We start from the raw sequence: 23,779 nt of genomic DNA, 5'->3' as shown, positions 1-23,779 counted from the left end.
ATTAAGAGTAATGGCAAAATCTACAATTATTTTGCACCAACCTAATAAGATACATAGATGTTGACAGCGAGCTGGAGCTATGATGTAGGTGTAGGTGTAACTGTACCACAGTTAGGTGGGTGAATTTACAGAAAGATATGGCTGTAGGTAGGTAGACATGCCTTGCTCACCCTGCAACCACAGATCCCGTCCACACACCTCATGCCTATTGGCTTTCAGTAAATTCTTATTGAACAGACAGATGAACACTAGACTGCTGGTCTCTACTAGGACCTACAGCTACTTATGCATATGCATGAGCGGGAGCTTGCTCCTGGAAGCATGCTTCCTCCCTGTTCTTCCTTCTTGCCACATCGCCTGATGACCCTGGAAATTTATTAATGTTTGATGAATATTTATAAAAACTGCCACTTCAATTAAAATATAAAATCCCTAAGCTAAATTAATTGAGATGAGAAAAAAAAAAAAAACCTCACTTGCATTCTAGAAGATAACAAATGAGGAGCAGAGGTTGTCTTTGCACTGAAGAATTTTCAGAGCCACAGAAAACTATTCAACCATTAAAGATTTAGGGAACTTGAAAACATCGCTAAACCAACAGTCTTTGAAAACAGTTTCCACCTTGGCTTACTTGGCTGAGTCACCAGGGAATAGGACAGGGTTTAAATGAACAGCCTTGCAGGGCCTTGTTAAACAGACTGCTGTTTTCCCAATTGCCACAGGGTCATTCCATCGGCACAGAGGGAGCCACCTCTTTACTCAGTTCCTCTGAAACACATGGTATGCACAAGGAACCTCATTCTCTGACCTCACAGTATCACATCATTTTAACCCCAGCACAGAACGCAACACTTACCACCAACTTACCTCTTCAAACATCTGTTGTTGATGGAGAAACAAGATGCAAGTATTCATAAAGGAGGGATGACTGGATTATTTTGGAAGAAGACTCTTTTTTTCAACATCCTGTGGCTGTTATGTTGATTATCTTGGTTAAAATATTTCTCCATGTTGTAAGAGCTGAACTGTGAAAATGAGTAACTCAGAATGGAAGAGGAACCTGCAGGTGCCATTGGGACAGATGGGGTGTGGAGCTCCAGATTTCGGAATTGCGTTCTGCAAGAAACTAAATCTGTCCCGGTTTGGGACAAATGAAGGAATGTGAGAGCAATTGGACATGGGCACATTAGGAACAAGAGGAGTTCTGTCAGATCCTTTTCAAACAGGAGCTACCGTTTCCTCTGAAGGGAATTTCAACAAGATTTCTGAAGCATCGAGTTTATTCTACCTGGACAGTGCAGAGCTCTAAGCCAAGGTTCAATGATAGAAATCAGATCCCCAGAGCACATACTAGTCACTAGGGGAAGGGGCTGAGTTTTAAACAGAGATCCCCATAAAAAGACAATTAGTTCCCACAGAGTCAATTCAAGACCCAACATAGTCAAGACCACAGGCATAAGGAAATTCTGTCCTGATGATCGGTCACCGCATCTATGTATACAAATAAAACCAGCAATTACACCTTTTCTTCAGGAATGATGAACCAGTCTAGCTGTTTTCTTGTGTGTGTTTGTGTGTTTTTTGTTTTTGTTTTTTGTTTTTCTTTTAGACGGAGTCTCATTCTGTTGCCCAGCTCACTGCAACCCCCACCTCCTGGGTTCAAGTGAATTCACCTGCCTCTGCCTCAGCCTCCCGAGTAGCTGGGATTACAGGGGCCTACCACCATGCCTGACTGATTTTTGTATTTGAGTAGAGACAGGGTTTCACCATGTTGGCCAGGCTGCTCTTGAACCCCTGACCTCAGGTGATCCACCTACCTTGGCCTCCCAAAATGCTGGGATTACAGGCCTGGGTCACCTCCGCACCAGGCCCAATCTAACTTTAAAACTCAGAGTGACTGCTCACGAATAGGGTGGACAGTTAGGTTTACTAATAAGGTGACCATACATTCCAGTTTATTTAGTACAGTTGCATTTTAGGGGCCTGTTTTCCTAATGTAATAATAAGAGTGACTCCTTTTGCTTTCAAAGAGTCCTGGGCTGGACCATAAATTATATGTTCACTCTGCTTATATGCCAATTTCGTTTTTTTTTTTTTTTAATTTCATCTTTTATTTTAGATACATGGGGCACATGTGCAGACTTGTTACATGGGAATATACATGTGTGATACTGAGATTTGGAGGATAGATTCCTCCAAATCTCAGGTAGTGAACATTGTACCTGATAAGCAGTTTTTTAACCCACTGCCCTCTCCCTCTACCCTCTAGCAATCCACAGTGTCTGTTGTTCACATATTTATGCCCATGTTTGCTCAGTGTTTACCTCCAACTTATAAGTGAGAACACGCAGTATTTGGTTTTCTGTTCCTGAGTTAATTTGCTTAGAATGACGGCTTCCAGCTCCATCCAGCTGTGAAAAGCAGTCTGGAGATTTCTTAAAGAGTTTACAACAGACCTACCATTCAATGGAGCCATTCCGTTACTGGGTATATACCCAAACAGAAATAAGCCATTCCTCCAAAAAGACACACGCATTCCCACGTTCACTGCTGCGCTACTCACAATGGCAGAGACATGGAATCAACCCGTGTGCCCATCGGTGGTACACTGAATAAAGAAAAAGTGGTACATACACACCGTGGAATACTACGCAGCCATAAAAAAGAATGAGCGCTTGCTCTTTGCAGCTAATTCAGCTTTTAAGAAGGGAAAAGGGGAGGGGAAATAGCATCACTGTGAACTATCCTTGATGCTGTCTGACTGCCACATGTTCTGTAGCTTTCTAAGGATTCTCTAAAGTACAAAGGTTTCCATGACCACTGCCCATTAGGAAACATTGAGCTTGAGTTTGGCAGGCATCTTTCCTAGCTGTAAGCAATGTAAAGGGGAGTTGAGGAAAACGAGTTACCCCCATTTTCCTCAAACTCCAGCTGTTACAGTCATAATTTTGGCCTTATCCCTGTACCTCCTCAAATCACCTTTTTTTTTTTTTTTTTGGAGACGGAGTCTTGCTCTGTCGCCCAGGCTGGAGTGCAGTGGCACGATCTCCACTCACTGCAAGCTCCGTCTCCCGGGTTCACACCATTCTCCTGCCTCAGCCTCCCATATAGCTGGGACTACAGGCGCCCGCCACCATGCCCAGCTAATTTTTTAAAATGTATTTAGTAGAGATGGGGTTTCACCGTGTTAGCCAGGATGGTCTTGATCTCCTGACCTCGTGATCCGCCCGTCTCAGCCTCCCAACAAATCATCTTTATAAATTTTGCAATATTTGTAAAACACCTGTCCTACTCATGAAATACTTTTTGAACAGATCCACACAAATTGATTTGTTTTCAAGATATTTTATATTATCTTATGAATAGAAAATTAGAATTGCTTGTCATAAACCAAAGTTAAGAGGAACATCAAGCCAGGGAAAGCATGGTGACATTATTAAACCACATCCTGAGACTGATCCATGTCAATGGTTCTTGAAATGAGACAGGCTGTAGTCCTGATAAAAGGGGGATTACGAAGTATTCAAGTGATGTTAACAATAATCTTCCTAATGTTAAACTGTTTTAATACTCTGCACTGAAAAAGCAGTGGGAACCGCTGTATGATTCAATGTTATTCAATGACATAATGATGGACCAATAATGACCTTAAATAAAATCACTGGTTATGACCTAGGCTTTGGGTAACACTGAGTTAGGCTACTCTAGTCTTACATATTGAAATCTACAAATGTGTCTGGCTGAGTACTTTTATAATTTAAGTGAAATAAGAAAAGCTCAATTGCTAGCATCGTCTGTGGTACCTAATAGGTACGATGTAAGTGTGAATATTGAAATAAAAATCATCATTGTGATTGTAAAAGAGGGTTCGAGAGGGTTGAGCCACGTTTCTAGTCTAGACTCCATAGAGGAAACCAGTATGATCTTACGAGGTGAACTGCCTGTTTGTGTTTTATTTCTTTCTTTGTAAAATTCAGGTGGTTAGAGGAGCAGTTGCCAGTCGTTGCTCCCAAGCCTAGAGTTCATCAAATGTGCAGTGAGATCTGATTTGGAGTGGGGGCTTTGAGCTGACTACATCCAAGCCTCCCCTGTCATTCTCATCACAGCATTTTTGCGTTTAGTGATTTCATAGGGGAGGGAAGTATGCCCAAGAAGTTGCTTGACAAAGAACATTTCAAGGCCCTTCCACGTCTTCAAGCTCTACTGGGCCAAGATGCTGAGAGGGCCATGCCTGAGGCTGCTGGGTTCCTGCTTGCCTCCTCTCTCATAGCTCCTCACCCACAGCACCCCAGAACTCTCGGCAGAATGATCTGTAGGGGACACGGGGTGTGCAGAACTGGACTGAGCAATTTAAGTGTTCCCGTTCAGCAACTTTTAGAAGTAACACATTTAGAGGAGCCTCATTCCATTTCCACAAAGTGAGGTTTTATGACTTAAAGTTTAGTGAAATGCAGGACTGGGGGTGCCCACCTCAGTCAGCCATAAGGCAGTGTCATTTCTGAAGTCATGTCCATGGCTACAGCCCTGTTCTGGACCATCACCATCTCCATGGCCTTCTACCTCAACCGTCCCCATAGTCCATCATCCATGCACCAGGCAGGATCATTTTTGCAAAACCCAGACCATGTCATGATACTCCAATTTTCAAAGTGGAAGCGGCCTCACTTGACACTGAAAATATGCCCAACTCTCTGCTGTGGCCCATGTGGCTACTGCCCTACCCCCAGTGCATTTCTTGATCTCACTTCCTCATAGGTCACAGTAGTAGTAACCTGACTCCTGATCCTACAATGCAGGAAATCCATGCCCACCCCAGGGCCTTTGTATGTGCTGTTAACTAAACCTGGAATCAGCTGCCATTGTATTTTCCAGCATAAATTCCTTCTTCAGAGACCTTCTTTAGCCTCCACCATCCAAAGTAGCAACCTACATGAATCCATTCTTGCACTGTTATGCACACCTGAGACTGGGTATTGCATAAAGAAAGGAGGTTGAATTGGCACACACTTCCATGGGCTGTACAAGAAGCATAGCTGGGGAGGCCTCAGGAAACTTTTCATTATGGTGTAAGGCAAAGGGGAAGCAGGCTTATCGTACATGGCCAGAGCCGAAGGAAGAGAGAAGGGGGAGGTGCTACAGGCTTTTCAATGACCAGATTTGGTACAACTCACTATCACTACAATGGGAATGGTGTTCAGCCATGAGAAACCACCCCCAGGATCCAGTCACCTCTCAGCAGGCCCCAGCTCCAACATGGGAGACTACAACTGAACATGAGATTTGGGTGGGGACACAGACCCAAACCATGTCACCACCCTAACCCTAATATCACTCTGCCTCACCTACCTAATTAATGTTCTTCATAACACTTATCCCTACCTAGAATCAATCTTTGAACATCTTATTCACTGATTACCTGCCTGTCTACAGATATAAGCTCCATGATAATAGAGATGTTATGTAACTCAAATACTTCAACCTGGCACTTAGAATGCACACGAGTATCGTATTAAGACAGCATCTCAGGCTTGGCACACCATTGGTGCTCAAATTATATTGCAAGATAAATACGTAAATTGCAAGACAGTGTTTATATCTAGCTCCAGGTATTTCAGAAAGCCACATTTTCTTTGTTTTTTTTTGAAACAAAGTTTTACTCTTGTCACCAGGCTGGAGTGCAATGGTGCTATCTCGGCTCATTGCAACCTCCACCTCTCAGGTTCAAGTGATTCTCCTATCTCAGCCTCCTGAGTAGCTGGGATGACAAGCGTGCACCACCACACCTGGCTCATTTTTGTGTTTTTAGTAGAAACGGCCAGGCTGGTCTTGAACTCCTGGCCTCGGGTGATCCACTTGCCTTGGCCGCCCAAAGTTCTGGGATTACAGGTGTGAGCCACTGTGCCTGGCCAGAAACCACATTTTTTATTCATAAGGAAGATTCATGTATTTGTTTTTTTATCAAATAACTGTAGGGTGATGCCTATATGCTGGACACAATCCTACACTTTGTTGCTTTCACTTATTGAGTTGTGTTATGCAACATCAATACCTGACTCATACAGATGTACTTCCATTTTCCTCTTACCTGGAAGCGCTTGTCTCTTAGTAATCCAAGTGCCCTCTGAGTAGGACCATCAGTCTCATTGTCTAGGCTGGAGCACCTATTGAGAATCTTGTGCTTCACCAAGATGTGCACATTTTCATTCATACTAAAAGACCAAGCCTGGAAATTAGCTGCAGACTTCCTCAATAGATAGAAGAATGGGTAACTCAACACTCCTGTCTCAATGTAGCAACCCCAACCCAAATAAGTAACCCCCACATACACCATGAGTTTACTGAAAAGAAGATCTCACTCTTCCCTCGAGAATGTCACAAAACCCTCGGAAGGCATGAAACAAGAAAGTGGAGTGGGGGTTGATGAGGAGCAAGACTCTATACTTTCAATCAGTTCAACAACTGTTTGTTGATCATCTGCTCTATGCCAACTTGCACCCTTGGCCACAGCAGTAAACCAGACACAGCAATCCCCTGGCCATATAAAGTTTAACATTCAGGCCTAAGAAGGAGTCCTTTGGGAGCACAGCCCTACCCAGGATAGCGCATTTCTTCACACAGACATTTTTTTTTTTTTTTTTTTTTGCTTTATTGACTGATACGTAAATTGCTCAAATAAGTTCTCATGATTCAGAATTACAGAGACTAAGAAGTAACATTAAAGGCGTCAAAGGGAACAGTATGTTAGTGCCTAGTCCTGAATTCAAACCCAGATGCTTTTAGCTCCACAAATAGATGTGTCTCAGGGATTCCTATTTAAGACCCCAAATAAAAACAGGTCTCTCTGGAAGTCTTGTGGTGATTTTTTGTGTGTATGTTTTGTTTTGTTTTTGTTTTATGAATGGCTGTCACCTTATGTACAAATGGTGAACTAATTAGAGTAAAATGGAGACTACATGATTATAGCTATGAATGAAGGTCTTTATAAAATATTTAGGAATGTGTAAGTGTTTCTTTCACCTTTAAGTGAAAGCAGCAGCAAAGAACATAGAAGCTTTAAATATCATGAGGATGTTTTCACTAGAAAAGCCTCTATAGACCATCTTTGATAAGTACATAAAAATGCTGAGTAGCTACTTGCTATTTACACTAAATGACGGCTTCCAAAATGTTCCCAGAAGGTATATAGTGCTTGGAAGTGGTCTGAACAATTTCCTGAAATATTATTTACTCCCCAGATTGCTTGATTCAATCTACCTCTGTAAAGCAGCCCAAGTCACCTATGTCCTGGCTGTTGAGGGTTCCACCGGCCTGGGTTCCTGGTGACTCCTCCATGAGTCACAGGAGTTAAGGTGAAAATGATCCTCAATTTCCTCTCCATATTTGCATTTTTAAGATGACTGGTCAGGCCTTCAGGGTCTCTGTGACTCAGTAAAAGCAAACCCATTCTTATTCCTACCACCCCTTCATTGCGACTGTAATGCCCAGGGTGGGGTTACCCCTTCGTGCAGATCTCAGTGGGTGGGGGTGCCTTATGGGGACTGGGGATTGAGACCCATGTCACGGGTACCCTGGGTTTGCTCATGGGGCTGGCCCCATTGCCCCCACATGGAAAGCTTCATCTTACACTTCAGTGAACAAAGGGCCTCGTGTTTTGCATTTCAATTATTTCTTTTCATTGAGTCTGAGGCTTTATATTCACAGAAAATTCACCCTTTTGATGCAACATTTGAGAATAATTACAAGGCACGAAACCAAATAAATGAATCATTGCAATACTTTAAATTAAATATGACCAGGTCTAGACACATGAGAGGGTTTTCATTATTCAGGAACACAAATGGGTAGAGATTTCAATTATGTCTAACAATATCTTCTACTTTTGACATGAAAGAGTGCCATGAAAATAAAAATGAAATTTATCTTATTGATGCAATTTTGAGAACGATTCATCTGCTTATTGTAACCAGTAGAATTTTATTGTTAGAAGTCAATTAAAAGTATTAAAAGACTTAAAACTTATAGGTAACAAAACCCAGCCATGGTGGAAAAAATGTATTTATTTCAATCGTAAAAGGAGAAAAAGTTGCTTAAACATTGAAAACAAGAAATGAAAAATATAGAGCCACACAAAAACTCTACATGGATTTCATAGTGGTCATATTTATAATAGTCAAAAAGTGAAGGCAACCTTAATGCCCACGGGCAGGTGAATGGATAAACAAAAGGTCGTGTATCGATACAATGGGATGTTACCTAGCGCCGGAAGGAGTGAAGTATCAATGTATGCTGGAAATGAACTTAGAACACATCATACTGAGTGCAAGAGGCCAGACACACAAGGCCAGGGACCACATCACCCCGTGTATAAGAAATGTCCAGAATAGGCAAACCTACAGTAGTAAAGGTACATTAATGATTGTCAGGAAATGGAGTCAGGAGGGATTTGATTTGAGATGAATACTAATGGGTATTTTTTTAGGTGATAAATATGTCCTAAAATTAGATTGTAGTCTTAGATTTGTACAACTTTTTAAATTTACTAAAAAAAAAAAAAAGAGAGAGAGAGAACATCAAATTTAGAAATGGGGACTGCAGTGAGCAGTGATCATACCACTGCACTCTAACTGGGTGACAGAATGAGATCCCGTCTCAAAAAAAAAAAGGAAAAGAAAAAAAGCCAGACATGATGGCTCATGCCTGTAATCCCAGCACTTTGGGAGGCTGAGACAGGCAGATCTCTTGAGACTAGAGTTTAAGACCAGCCTGGGCAAAACCCTGTCGCTACTAAAAATACAAAAATTAGCTGGGCATGATGGCACCCACCTGTATTTCCAGCTGCTCAGGAAGGCTGAGGAAGAAGGGGTCATCTGGGGAGGTGGAGGTTGCGGTGAGCTGTGATTGCACCACTGCACTCCATCCTGGGCAGAATGTATGTTTCTTTCACCTTTAAGTGAAAGACCAAGGAAAGAAAGGAAGGAAAGAAAGAAAAGAAAGAAAGGCAGTCAAGAAAGGAAATTGAATACCCCAGAGTGAGACCCCATCTCAAAAAAAGAAAAGCAAGAAAAGAAATTGAGGTTTGTACTTTAGTTGGGTACACTGTATGGTATATAAATTACAACTCAAGAAAACTGTTTAAAAATTGAATGGAAGATAATACAATGACCATTCTCTCAAATGCCACATATAACTTTAGAAAAACTCATTTATCTTATTTATTTTTTTTGAGGCAGAGTCTCGCTCTGTTGCCCAGGCTGGCATGCAGTGGCACTATCTCGGCTCACTGCAGCCTCCGCTTCCCAGGTTCAAGTGATTCTCCTGTCTCAGCTTCCTGAGTAGCTGTGATTACAGACACGTGCCACCGTGACCTGCTAATTTTTTGTATTTTTATTAGAGACGGGGTTTCACCACGTTGGCCAGGATGGTCTCGATCTCCTGACCTCGTGATCCACCCGCCTCAGCCTCCCAAAGCGCACCACTGCACTCCAGCCTGGGGAACAAGTGTGAAACTCGATCTCGAAACAACAGCAAAACCACAAGGACCTCTCTATTCATTCAACCCCGTAGAATTTGTGTTTGCACCTCCAAGTTGAATCTTTTCCCATTTTCTCTTAAGATCTAAACTTTTCTCTTAAGATCAATGATCTAACCAGCCTAATGAAGGCTTTGCTTAATGATTTTCCTGTGCACTGATTCTTGCTGCCCTTTCTTCCCTCAGCGTTCTAATAAACTTGCTTTCACTTTACTATATGGATTCAATTCTTTCTTGTGCAAGATCCAAGAACCCTCTTTTGGGTTTGGATTGTGTTAGGATCCTGTTATTACTAGGATTTCCCAGGTAAGTGACAGTGTTGGATCACATTACTTTTCAGAGGCTTATTATAATGACAAGAGGAAAAGTAATATGACTTAGGAAGTGCCTCGCACCCTGCCTGCCACACAGCAGGTCTCAGCTTTTCTCCTCTTTCTCTTTCTGCTTGCAGTGTCAGTTGATGGGCAGTGGGACTGTCTACTCTGCATGTTTTGAGTCACTTAACTCTTCCCACAAACCTGTGAGATACACTGTAATTATCTCTGCATTTTGTAGATGAAAAGACTGAGGCTCAGGGTGATTTTCCCAGGGTTATGGCACTACTGAGTTGAGAGATCAGAATTCGAACCCAGAAGTGACTATCTCCATTGGAGACCAAATGTTTGTGTCTCCTCCAGATTCAGAGGTTGAAATACTAACCTCCCAGCAATCATACAAGGTGGGGCCTTTGGAGGTGATTGGGTCACGAAGGTAGATGGAATTCCCATGAAATTAGTGCCCTATTGTTGCTGGAAAAGGGTCCGGAGCCAGACCCCAAAAGAGGGTTCTCAGATCTTGCACAAGAAAGAATTCAGAGTGAGTCCATACAGTAAAGTGAAAGCAAGTTTATTAAGAAAGTAAAGAGACAAAGAATGGCTCTTCCATAGACACAGCAGCCCTGAGGGCTGTGGGTTGCCCATTTTTACGGTTATTTCTTGATTATTTGCTAAACAAGAGGTGGAATATTCATGCCTCCCCTTTTTAGATCACATAGGGTAGCCTCCTGACGTTGCCATGGCATTTGTAAACTGTCATGGAGCTGGTGGGAATGTAGCAGTGAGGACGACCAGAGGTTGCTCTCATCGCCATCTTGGTTTTGTTGGGGTTTAGCGGCTTCTTTACTGCAACCTGTTTTATCAGCAAGGTCTTTATTATCTGTATGTTGTACAGATCTTCTGTCTCATCCTGTGACTTACAATGCCTTAACCCTCTGGGAATGCAGCCCAGTAGGTCTCGGCCTCATTTTACCCAGCCCCTATTCAAGATGGAGTCGCTCTGGTTCAAACATCTCTGACACTATCTACAGAAAGGAGCTCCTTCAGCCACGTGAGGACACAGCGAGAAGAATGCTGTCTGCAGCCCCTACGAGGGTTCACTCCAGAACCTGACCATCCCGACCCTAACTCAGCCTCCGGAACTGTGAAAAACACATTTCTGTTTTTCATAAGTCACGGTCTGTGGTCATTTGTTCCAGCAGCCTGAACTAAGACATTCTGCAAAGCCCAAGCTTTTAACCACGAAGCCTCCCCTACTCCTATTTACTTACACATCTAATGCTGTGGTCAGTCCTGTTTGCACACTCAACTGCCAGCCTGCCTCTACTTTTCTGGAAGATCCCTTTTTCCACTATAGAAGGCTATAGAAAATGTAACTGCCACCAGGTGTGGTGCTCACGCCTGTAATCCCTAGCACTTTTGGGAGGTCAAGGCGGGGGAATCACCTGAGGTCAGGAGTTCAAGACCAGCCTGGCCAATATGATGAAACCCCACCTCTACTAAAAATGCAAAAAAATATAATAATAATAATTAGCCAGGCATGGTGTTGGGCGTCTGTAATCCCAGCTACTTGGGTGGCTAAGGCAGGAGAATCGCTTGAACCAGGGAAGCAGAGTTTGCAGTGAGCCAAGGTTGCGAAACTTCATCTCAAAACAGAAGAAAAAAAAAAAGAAAAGGAAATGTAACTGCCTGAAGTGTTCTTTCTGCTCACTGAACAAACAAAATCAATTCACAGAGGCTTGGCATTGCAGTAAAGAGTTTAATTGGTGTGAGGCGGTGCATGCCATACAGGAGACGGAGTTATGACTCAAGTAAATCTCCCCAAGCATTTGGGGGCTAGGATTTTTCGAAGGTAGCTTGGGGAAGGGACAGGGGTGGCTAGGCAATGGGTGCTTGCTGCTGATTGGCTGGGGTGCAATCACAGGGGTGTGGGAAATTGTCCTCCTGTGAGCTAGGTTGTTTCTGGGTGGGGCCACAGGAGCAGTTGGGAGGTCCAGGTGGAGTCATCTGTATCAGATACACAAAAAACCTATAAAGGTATCTCAAAAGGCCAACCCTAGGTTCTCCAGCAGGAATGTTATCTGCAGTAGTAACTGGGAATTTGCATATCTTGTGACCTCCAGAATAATGGCTGGCAATTTGTTATAGCTACACCTTAGCAGAATTCAACCTCCTCTCTCCTCCCAGCCTGGTGGCCTCTCATTAGCTTTACACAGGCAGCTGAGTTTGGGGAAGTGCTATTACCACGTAAACTATAAACTAAATGTCTCCCAAAATTAGTTTTGCTTAAGCCCAGGAATAATTAAGGGCAGCTTGAAGGCTGAAGACCAGAGCAGGTTTGGCTCGATCAGATCTCCCACAATGCCATAATTTTCTCACTGACATAATTTTTGCAAAGGTAATTTCAAAGATGTGACAGACGTGCCCTTTCCAACTTCTCTGGCAATTAGGGCTTAGATATATAACCCAACTGCAGCCAGTGAGATGTGAGGAGACCTCTTCTGAGACTGTGAGGACTTCTTTTTCTTCTGCAATAAAGATATAGAGACAAACAAAAGGACCACAACTCCCACCTCCCCCCACTGCCCTTCTAAATTCTGCTATTGTTATGTAAAAATGCCACCATCAAACTGCCAAAACCATCTTTCAGTCAGCAGTGGGTGAGTAACACTGCAGTAACAAAAAGCCCTCTGGCCTCAGTGATTTAAATGACATTTCCTGGCCTGGCACAGTGGCTCATGCCTGTAATCCCAGTACTTTGGGAGGCCAAGGTGGGCAGACCACAAGGTCAGGAGTTCGAGACCAGCCTGACCAACATGGTGAAACCCTGCCTCTAGTAAAAATACAAAAATTAGCCGGGCATGGTGGTGTGCGCCTGTAATCCCAGCTACTCAGGAGGCTGAGGCAGGAGAATTGCTTGAACCTGCGAGGTGGAGGTTGCAGTGAGCCAAGATCATGCCACTGCACTCCAGCCTGGGCAACAGAACAAGACACTGTCTCAAAAAAATTAAAAAAATAAAATAAATGACATTTCCCCCAGTTGATCCTAGTACTTGTCCACTCAGATAGGCTGGAACATTCTGGCCACTGTTTTCACTCAGATCCAGCCTGCTAGAGCAGCCGCCATCTCCAGCATTATTTGTTTTTATTGGTTTGTTGTTATTTTTAGGCCAGCGAACAGAGAGACCCTCAGAAGTACTTTCTTTAATTCAGTTTCCTTTTTTTTACGTTGGCCGATAAAATTGTATGTATAACTCTGTACAACATGATGTTTTGAAGTATATTTATGTTGCAGAATGACTAAATCTGGCCAATTAACACATATGCACAATTTTATAGATACAATTAGAAACAATTGACTTGAATGCTCCCTTTTCCTATTTTTGTATATTTGAAACTTTCATAATAAAAAATTGACATAGGCCGGGCGCGGTGGCTCAAGCCTGTAATCCCAGCACTTTGGGAGGCCGAGACGGGCGGATCACGAGGTCAGGAGATCGAGACCATCCTGGCTAACATGGTGAAACCCCGTCTCTACTAAAAAATACAAAAAACTAGCCGGGCGACGTGGCGGGCGCCTGTAGTCCCAGCTGCTTGGGAGGCTGAGGCAGGAGAATGGCGTAAACCCAGGAGGCGGAGCTTGCAGTGAGCTGAGACCCGGCCACTGCACTCCAGCCTGGGCGGGGCAGAGCGAGACTCCGTCTCAAAAAAAAAAAAAAAAAAATTGACATAAATAAATAACATTAAAGGAATTTTTGGCCAGGCGCGGTGGCTCACGTCTGTAATCCCAGCACTTTGGGAGGCCGAGGTGGGCGGATCACGAGGTCAGGAGATCGTAGCCATCCTGACTAATACAGTGAAACCCAGTCTCTACTGAAAATACAAAAAGAAATTAGCCGGGCGTAGTGGCAGGCTACTGTAGTCCCAGTTACTTGGGAGGCTGAGGCAGGAGAATGGAGTGAACCCAGAAGGTGGAGCTTGCACTGAGTCAAAATTGTGCCACTGCACTCCAGCCTGGGTGACAGAGTGACACTCCGTGTCAAAAAAAAAAAAAAAGAAAGAAAAAGAAAAAAAAAAAAAAAAAGGGCCGTGGGTGTCTTTATGAGGCATAAGCATGTGCTTCTGATAATATGAATCACCCACGAGCGTTTGTTATCCAGGTATACACACACACACTACCCTGGAAATGTGTTTTCAAGTTTTATTTTCCTGATTATGGATCTACATTTTCTTGCCATTTTGTGTGACGTCTCTAACAGTACTTAGATCTTGTTCTGAAACTATCTGAATCATTTCTTTCTTAACATGCAGCAACATGCATTTATTAACAGTGAAATCTACCTTCTGTTTTTTTTTTTCTGTGCATCTTTTGAAAGCATCTTTAGCTCATCAATTTACCTTGATAATTCCAACTCAGAAGAGCTAAGCATCATCTGCAGACTTAATGATTTCATTGAAAAAAAATCCTCCTCCAGATCATGTATTTTAAAATATTAAATAACACCAGTCCAGAGGCACGTCTGTAACCTCCCAAAGGGTTCACCTTGCCCACTGCCCAGACAGAGCCAAGTCATCAAAGGGGGGAACTGCAATAGAGAAAGAGTAATCCATGCACAGCCGGCTGTGTGGGAGACCGGAGTTTTATTATTACTCAAATCAGTCTCTCTGAGCATTGGGGGAGCAGAGTTCTTAAGGACAATTCCGTGGGTGGGGGGAAGCCAGTGAGCCAGGAGTGTTGATTGGTCAGGGATGAACTCACAGTGAGCCAGGAGTGCTGATTGGTCAGGGATGAAATCATAGCGAGTCAAAGCTGTCTTCTTGCCCTGAGTCAGTTCCTGGCTGGGGGCTACAAGATCAGACAAACCAGTTTATTCATCTGGGTGGTGCTAACTGATCAAGTTCAGGGTCTGCAAAAATATCTTGAGCACTGATCTTAGGAGGAGCTTAGGAAGGGTCAGAATCTTGTAGCCTCCAGCAGCATGACTCCTAAATCATAATTTCTAATCCTGTGGCTAATGTTAGTCTAGTCCCCAGGGAAGAAGGAGGTCTGCTTTGGGAAGGGTGATTACCGTCTTTGTTTAAACTATAAACTACAAACTAAGTTTCTCCCAAAGTTGTTAGTTCAGCCTGTGCCCAGGAATTAACAAAGACAGCTTGGAGGTTAGAAGCAAGATGGAGTCAGTTAAATTAGATCTCTTTCACCGTCTCAGTCATAATTTTGCAAAGGCGGTTTCACGTCTGTCTGCAATCCATTATTCAGAGGCATTCCCCTTGCTTCCTGCTAAAAAATGAAATATTTCCTGCTGACAAAACATTGATCCTGAGCCCAGGATGGTTAATGGATTAAGTATGTTTGAGTGTCAATCATTGTCGGGGGGGTTTTGAATAAAACCTAAATTAATTGGCTACATTCACTCTGTGTTTTCTACATACCCTTTTTATAGAATAAAAGAACTTGCTTGTGATGTTTAATGAAGGCAAACAGCACTTCATTAATGTGTTATCATCAGCACTGCCATCTGTCCCATCAGCCTACATAACAATCCGGGCAGCTGGCAGGATATAGTTCATGGCCTTTTCTTGGGTTGAGGAGGCCAATAGCAGGGAAACATGAACACCATTAAACAGGCTTGATGAATAGATCTAGTGATGGGATCTATTTTGAGGATGTGTCTTTGCGTGGCTGTCTTTTCAAGCCTGTTTCCCTGATGCCTGTAGGCCATCAACAATTCTAAGATGATGTGTGCTTTTAGCAGGGACTGAGCACTTAAATTATGTAAAGGATTGTGTTGGATGGAAACTTTCTATTATCTCTTTAAATCATCAAAGCAGTATGATGGGTTGCAACTATTCCCATTTCCAGTCGTGGACATGGAGAACCCAAGAATTTGAAGGTTGAAAGTTATCCTAGGTTCAGAGAGTAAGCCTAAGAGCTGAGGTTCAAACAAAACATTGATCCTGAGCCCAGGACGGTTAATGGATTAAGCATGTTCGGATGTCAATCATTGTCAGGGGGTTTTTGAGTAAAAACTGAATCAATTGGCTACTTATGTCCTATATGTAGCCAATAGAGCCTCTCTCTATACACACACACACACACACACACACACACACACATATATATAAAACCAATGTATGTACCCTAACTGTATCCCTCCAGCTTCCTGGCTGGTTATGGCAGCTAATGGGACAGATGGCAGTGCTTATGATAATATATTAATGAAGTGCTGTTTGCCTTTATTAAATATCACAAGTAAATTGTTTCCTTATTCTAGAAAAAGTGTATGTAGAAAATATAGAGTGAATGTAGCCAATTACTTTAGCTTTTATTCAAACACCTGCTGACAATGATTGACATCCAAACAAACTTAATCCATTAACCATCCTGGGCTCAGGATCAATGTTATGTCAGCAGGAAATATTTCATTATTTATCAGGAAGCAAGGGGAATGCCCCTGAACAATGGACTGCAGACAGACGTGCCTCTGGATTGGTGTTATTTAACATTCCGCCTACTTGAGAAGAGAACATTTGCTGTCTTAGGTAACCACCATGGCTGAACTCCTGCAGACACAGCAGGGCTCAGCAGCGTTAGAAGATGCACAGGGTGGAGGAGTTAAGACAGTTTTAGAATACTGTTGATGCTGGCATGTTTCCAGCTTGGTGACATTAAACAAGTCAATTAACTTCTCTGAGGCTCAGTTTGTATTCAATATGAGCACATCTTACTGGAATTTTTTTTTTTTTTTTTTTTTTTTTTTTTTTTGAGATGGACTCTTGCCCTGTTGCCCAGGCTGGAGTGCAGTTGTGCAATCTCACTGCAAACTCTGCCTCCTGCGTTCAAGCGATTCTCCTGCCTCAGCCTCTAGTCTCATGTAGTTGAGAGTGCACCATCATGCTTGTTTAATTTTTGTATTTTTAGTAGAGAAGGGGTTTTGCCATATTGGCTACACTGGTCTCAAACTCCTGACCTCAAGTGATCCATCTGCCTTGGCCTCCCAAAGTGCTGGGATTACAGCTGTGAGCCACAGCACCTGACCTAATACATTATGGCATTCACCCCCACCTCCGCAGCAGCTGTTTCTAAACCCTGGAGAGCACTAATCTGCCTTCCACTTCTATAGATTCCTTCTCTCCTTCATCCCTTCCTTCCTTCCTTCCTTCCTTCCTTCCTTCCTTCTTTCCTTCCTTCTTTCCTTCCTTCCCTCCCTCCCTCCCTGAGGATAGGAGAGGAGAGTGAGGATAGGAATTACAGATAAAAGATAACTCGGTGTGCTTACATAAGCATTATCTTATGTAAGTGTTGAATTAAAGATGCCTTATGATCTGTATTTAAAATTCACAAAACACACCCTCCTGTAGGTGTAATCAGGTTCCAAAGATAAGAAGGACTTCTCAACATCTATGCTCAAGAGCTGAAGATTGCAGCTATTTCAACATGGCGTGGGCCAAGCTCAGTTCTGCTACATAATTAGTACCAAGTCCTTAGTGTATTTAACAGGGTGTCTTCAGGAACTGCTTCTGCTCATAGTCCCCAAAACCACACTCATACTTACCCTGCCTAGAGGGCTGTGGGCAAATATTTTCATCTGGGAGAATGCAGGCTACATAAGCTTGAGTGTGTGTGTGTGTGTGTGTGCATGTTTATGTTCATGGATCTGCCAAAGTATCCCAAATTGTCATAGAGTGTCTGGCACACAGCAGGTGTTACACAAATGCTTATGGAAGAGATGAGTGAATGCATGGAGATTCCAATGACAATCACAAAAAATCCTATGAAATATCAAATTTAGGGCCAGGCGCGGCGGCTCACGCCTGTAATCCCAGCACTTTAGGAGGCCGAGGCAGGTGGATCATGAGCTCAGGAGATCGAGACCATCCTGGCTAACACGGTGAAACCCCGTCTCTACTAAAAATACAAAAAATTAGCCAGGCACGGTGGCGGGCGCCTGTAGTCCCAGCTACTCGGGAGGCTGAGGCAGGAGAATGGCGTGAACCTGGGAGGCAGAGATTGCAGTGAGCTGAGATCGTACCACTGCACTCCAGCCTGGGCGACAGAGCGAGAATCCGTCTCAAAAAACAAAAAATAAACAAACAAACAGAAATATCAAATCTAGAAGCTGGTGATGCTTAATATATTTTAAAGCGCCCAATAGAAGGAAGAACATCCTTCTAATTATTACATAGTGTTTATTGCAGAAAAATTCTATTTAGGAGAGAGTCATGTCACTGTACAAAGAAATCTGGGGTCTGACTGCTGGCACTGTGGGTGCTCATGCTGGGGTCGGGGGACACGTTCCAATATGCTGTTTCCCTGTTTGTGGTGGTGATATGTTTTACTGTGTAATCACGTGTTTTTCCTCAACCTTTCTTTCATGCTGTGACTCTTTCCTCCTCCACATCTCAGTCTTGTGCCAAATCCTCAGGTAAGGGACAACTCATCAGAAAGTGAGAATCAGAAGTGCCTTATTTTTAATGTCCAAAGTTTTAGTCCTAAGGTGGTTGGGGTTGGGGAGGGAGACTGTGAGCAACAACAATGCAGTATTTTTAGAAAATCCAGGAGAATTAGAGAGAAAATCTGTGTGTGTGTGCTCACATGCTTACATGCCTACATTTCTGGAAGATGCACATTTTTGCAGGAGCCCAGGATACACTCTCACTCTCGGGAGGGAGAGGAAGCAGCTGGGGAAAGTAAGTCTAAAGTCAATGGTGGATTCCAGAGAAATGGGGACTTGTCCTGTTGGTGAGAAAGAAAAAGCCTAGATAATGTTTAGAGCATTTGAGTGCAAAGGCTCAGCTCCACTTTCCAAGATGGAGCTCAGGGAGATGAAAAATCCGTAGTGTAGAAATGGATGCACCAAGCCCTCTGCCCCCCGTCACAGCTGACTTCCAGTGAGGAAGGATCTCCTGCATGGGATGGGGCAGGGTTAGCAAGAAAGAGCCGGAGCTGAAGGAGTCATGTGTCCTGGGACAATTAAGGACCGGCAGTGGACGAAACAAAAGCCCTGCTGTCACCAGCCCCAAGAGTCCCCAACTCTCAATACCCTGGGTGCAAATAAGCTCCTCCTGCATGGAATTTAGAGACAGGGAATCACCCCAAAAGTGACTGAGACTGTTATATCCCTTTGGGGGACTCTAAATAGATACAGAAAATAGAGTCCTCTAAGGGGATAGCTGGCTCTATCTGAACAGAGATACTGACAGAAATTAAAGTAGGTCATATTTCTGGCATAATTGAGCTGGGTGGTAGCCTAAAAGTTTTTGCACATTTTTCTTGTAAATTCATAAATATAAGTTTATGTGCCTAATTCTCCCTGTCTTTCTCTCTCCTTCTCACTCTCTAAGTCAAGCAAGTGATGGTCATGAGTTACGGAGCAGCTGGCATCTCTATCTGATCACACACAAAGCCTCCTGGAAACCACGTGGCCATATTGGGGTTGATAATTCAGGTAGCAGAGTTGGCTTCCAAGCCAGGGGCAGGAAGGACAAACAAACCACAGACTCCACAACAGGAGGAGCTTTCTCTGAAGTGCTACTGCCCAAGAATCAGGACCTTTCGTGGTGGCCACTGTTGTAGAAAGCTGAGACATTGGCTTCCGTTCTGGCCTTTCTGGGACCACCCTCCCTTTCGCAGCACATGGAGATGCCCCAGGAGGCCCAGACTCAGCACAGGCCCAGCCTCCCTCCCCTCTGTGGCATCTGGAGAAGCTCCATGCAGGATGTGGCACCGGGGCCTTCTGAGCCAGGAACCCTCAACTTGACCATCTCTATAACTTTGGGAAATCGGGCGGGCCAGAGATACCACTGAGTCCAAAGCCCAGAGCTACACGGAGTGCCACCTTGGAATGCACAATTATTTGTGGCAATAAAATATGTGGGAAACATTGACATTTATCTAGAAAATTGAGGCTCTGACCTATGCACCACACCTATAAACTCCGTCTACCTAAACCTCAGTTTGTTTGTTTTTTATTTGGTCTATTTCATCCTTTACCACCCTGGCTGCTCAATGGAGTCACCCCAAGAGTTGAAAAAAAGTGCTAATGCTCAGGACCTACCCCCAGATACAGTGACTCAAGTTTTCTGGGATGAGACCCAGCTGTAAGTATATTTTAAAAGCAAAACAAACTAACAAAAAATTCTCAGATGATTCAAATGTGTAGCAGGGTATAAGCATCTCAAACTCACTTTTGGAATATTTGCAATGCAAGATTTTTAAAAATATGCATTAGCATCTATATTAGGGCAGCTTTGTGCCCCAACAGGATATAAAGGACTTCTCCCACGATCAAGTGGGAGAACAAGGAGACAACTCTTTCTGAAGAAAGCAAACACACACACTCACGGTGTGCTGTGCAGGGGCCGTTTGTCATCGGCACAAGCCCACGTCCCATCTGTGTTATGATAAGTGGCTTTAGTTGTGCAAGTTTTCTTGCCCTTCTCAGTTGGGATCCGGGGATTTGTGCTACTGATGATAAAGAATGGTTCTAAGACACTTCTCCGGCAGAGGAGTGTAAGTTATGGCTCTGGGTGAAGGACAACTACAGATAAAATAAGGCAGAAGAGATGCCGGATAGGGCAAGGTTTATTATTTGAGACCTAAGGCAGAGCAGCTGCGGCCTGTCTCAGTCTTCTGACCCTGTAAAGGCGTGATGTGCAGAAGCGAAGGACAACGTCATGACCTTCAGGAAAAAATAGCGAATCAGATTTTTCAACGACGTACAATGCGGTATTTTGATATACATATACATAGTAAAATAATTACTACTGTTAAGCAAATTAACATATCTATCTCCTAATTTATGTATTTATTTTTGGTAAGAGCCCTTGAAATCTACTTTTTTTTTTTTTGAAATGGAGTCTTGCGTTATTGCCTGTGCTGGGGTTCTGTGACATGATCCCGGCTCACTGCAACCTCCACCTCCCATGCTCAAGCAATTCTCTTGCCTCAGCCTCCCGAGTAGCTGGGATTACACCCGGCTGATTTTTGTATTTTTAGTAGAGACGGGATTTCATGATGTTGGCCAGGCTGGTCTTGAACTCCTGACCTCATGATCCACCCACCTTGGCCTCCCAAAGTGCTGGGATTACAGGTGTGGGCCACCATGCCTGGCCTGAAATTTACTCTTTTAAAGAGTTTCCAGGATACAATACAGTATTATTCACTACAGTCACCGTGCTGTACATTAGATTTGTAGACTTACTCATCCTGCATAACTGAAATGTTGTACTCTTTGGCAAATGCCTTCTCATTTTGTCCTTCTCCCAGCCCCTGGTAACCACTGTTCTACTCTCAGCTTCTATGTGCTCGACATTTTAACATTCTGCATAGAAGTGAGTTGACGCAGTATTGTTCTTTCTGTATCTGGCTAATTTCACTTGGCATTATGTCCTCCAGGGTCATCAATGTTGTCACAAATGACCTTCTTATTTTTAGGCTGAATAATATTTCATTGTGTATGTGTGTGTCCATATACAGTATTAGTCCATTCTCATGCTGCTAATGAAGGCATACCTGAGACTAGGTAATTTATGAAGGACAGAGGTTTAATGGACTCACAGTTCCACATGGCTGGGGAGGCCTCACAATCATGGCAGAAGGCAAATGAGGAGCAAAGGCATGTCTTACATGGTGGCGGACAAGAAAGCATGTGCAGGGGAACTCCCCTGTATAAAACCATCAGATCTCATGAGACTTACTATCACCAGAACAGCATAGGAAAGGCTTGTGTCAAGTCTTTGTGTGGCCATCAACATAGATAACTCGCTGCCCACACAAGTGGCACGGATGTCACTCTGGCTAAGCAGGTAAACTTCTCCTGGAATTTTATTCATAATTCATTTCCCATCCACTGGGTCCCTCCCACAACACAGTGGGAATTATGGGAACTACAATTCGAGATGAAATTTGGGTGGGAACATGGCTGAAACATATTATATACATACGTATATATACATCTATATGTGTGTGTATACATACACATGGCATTTCCTTTAACTATTCATCTACTAATGGACACTTAGATTATTTCCATATCTTGGTTACTGTGAATAGTGATGCGATGAACATAGGAGTATAGATATTTCTTTGACATACAGTTTTTATATCCTTTGGATATATACCCAGAAGAGGGGTTGCTGGATTATATGGTAGTCATATTCTTAGAATTTTGAGGCACCTTCCTACTCTTTTATAACAGCTGTACCAGTCTGCAGTCCCACTAACAGAGTGCAAGAATTCCCATTTCTCCGCATCCTCACCAACACTTGTCTTTTTGTTAATAGCCATCTAAACAAATGTGAGGCCATAGCTTACTGGTGTTTTTATTTGCATTTCTTTGACGATTCGCAATGTTGAGCACCTTTTCATCCATTTAATGATGTTGGCACTTTCATAAAACAGGTGAAGCGATGCCTTTACGTTAGACATATTGACCTTTGCTGTCTTGTTCAGCACCTTTGAACTTTTGTGTAGGAGGCAAACTTCATAAGGTGACTATTAGGAAAATCTGCTAATTCTTTAAGAAAGTTGATCACCATTATGCACATTACATATCCATAATATTCTTATCTAATGAGAGTGATTTGGAAATTCTGTGAATGCCTGTAATTCGTGCAGTTAGCTTCATGGGAACTGGGTGCCAAAACATAAGGAATTCGCCCCCTTGCACACTGATAGTTTACTTAGAGTGACCAACAATCGAAATTTATCTGATGACAAAAGGTTCCCCAGGATGCAGGATTTTCAGTACTAAACAAAAGGTTCCCCAGGATGCAGGATTTTCAATACCACTCACAGGGAAATCAGCATAGTTGGTCACCCAAATACTGCAAAACATTCTGAATAACCTCACAGATGCACTTATCTTACCCCCCATAAATTAAGTGCAGACTTAACTTGTGAGTTTAAACTCCTGAGACAGGAAGCCTGCTCTAGAGAAGAAAAGGACAAATTCTGGATTTGTCCAGCTGATGCAAAAAAGTACCTCCTGCCTCCAGCCTACATTTTTGCACGGTGAATCCCTGAATTCATCTTTCCAGAACCTACTCAGAGAAAAGGAGCCCACACCCTGTATTTTAAAATTGGCAAGGAAGGGTTGCTATGGTGTTCATGGCTGTCATTCAGAGACTGGTCTAAGATAAGCGTTGAACACACTGCAGAATCACTCCTTGGCACTTTGATAAAACAGGTGAAGAGATGCCTTTAAGTTAGACATACTGACCTTTGCTTTCTTGTTCAGCACCTTTGAGCTTTTGTGTAGGAAGCAAACTTCATAAAGTGACCATTAGAAAAACCTGTGAATTCACTAAACAAGTTGATCACCATTATGCATGTTACGTACCCACTATATCCTATCCAATATTATACCTTCCAACATGAGTGATCATCACTTTGATACTGTTTTATTGGTGCAGGCAGAAAAAGTCAGGGGAGTATTTTTATAGGGTTTTATGGCCTGGGCTGGGTCATTTTTAAGATAGGTCTTGCAAGGCAGGAAGCCAATTGGGATTAGTTGTGGATTGATAGACACAGGGAGGAAAAGGTCTCAAATAGAATCTTGATAAGAAAAACATAAATCATGATAAGTAAGCAATTTTAGTTGTTTACAGCTTTAATTTCAGGGTCTAGTATTCTCTGGAGCAAGCAGATAGTGTTTGTTCTGAGTATTACTAAATATAGGAACCAAAATATGCCCACTCTCAACACAGGAACAGGACATTATAATGGATTTTGTTCTCAAAAAATGTTAATATCATGGTTATTTATTATTTTGCAGGGGGAGCAAAACCTTTGTTTTTGAGACGGAGTCTCACTGTCACCCAGGTTGCCGTGCAGTGGTACAATCTCGGCTCACTGCAACCTCCTCCTCCCGGTTCAAGTGATTCCCCTGCCTCAGCCTCCCAAGTAGCTGGGACTACAGGCATGCGCCATCAC

Source organism: Trachypithecus francoisi, unplaced genomic scaffold, assembly GCF_009764315.1.
Source record: "Trachypithecus francoisi isolate TF-2019V2 unplaced genomic scaffold, Tfra_2.0 Lachesis_group11, whole genome shotgun sequence".
In the NCBI taxonomy this organism is placed as follows: Eukaryota; Metazoa; Chordata; class Mammalia; order Primates; family Cercopithecidae; genus Trachypithecus; species Trachypithecus francoisi.
This window is presented reverse-complemented; position numbering follows the sequence as displayed.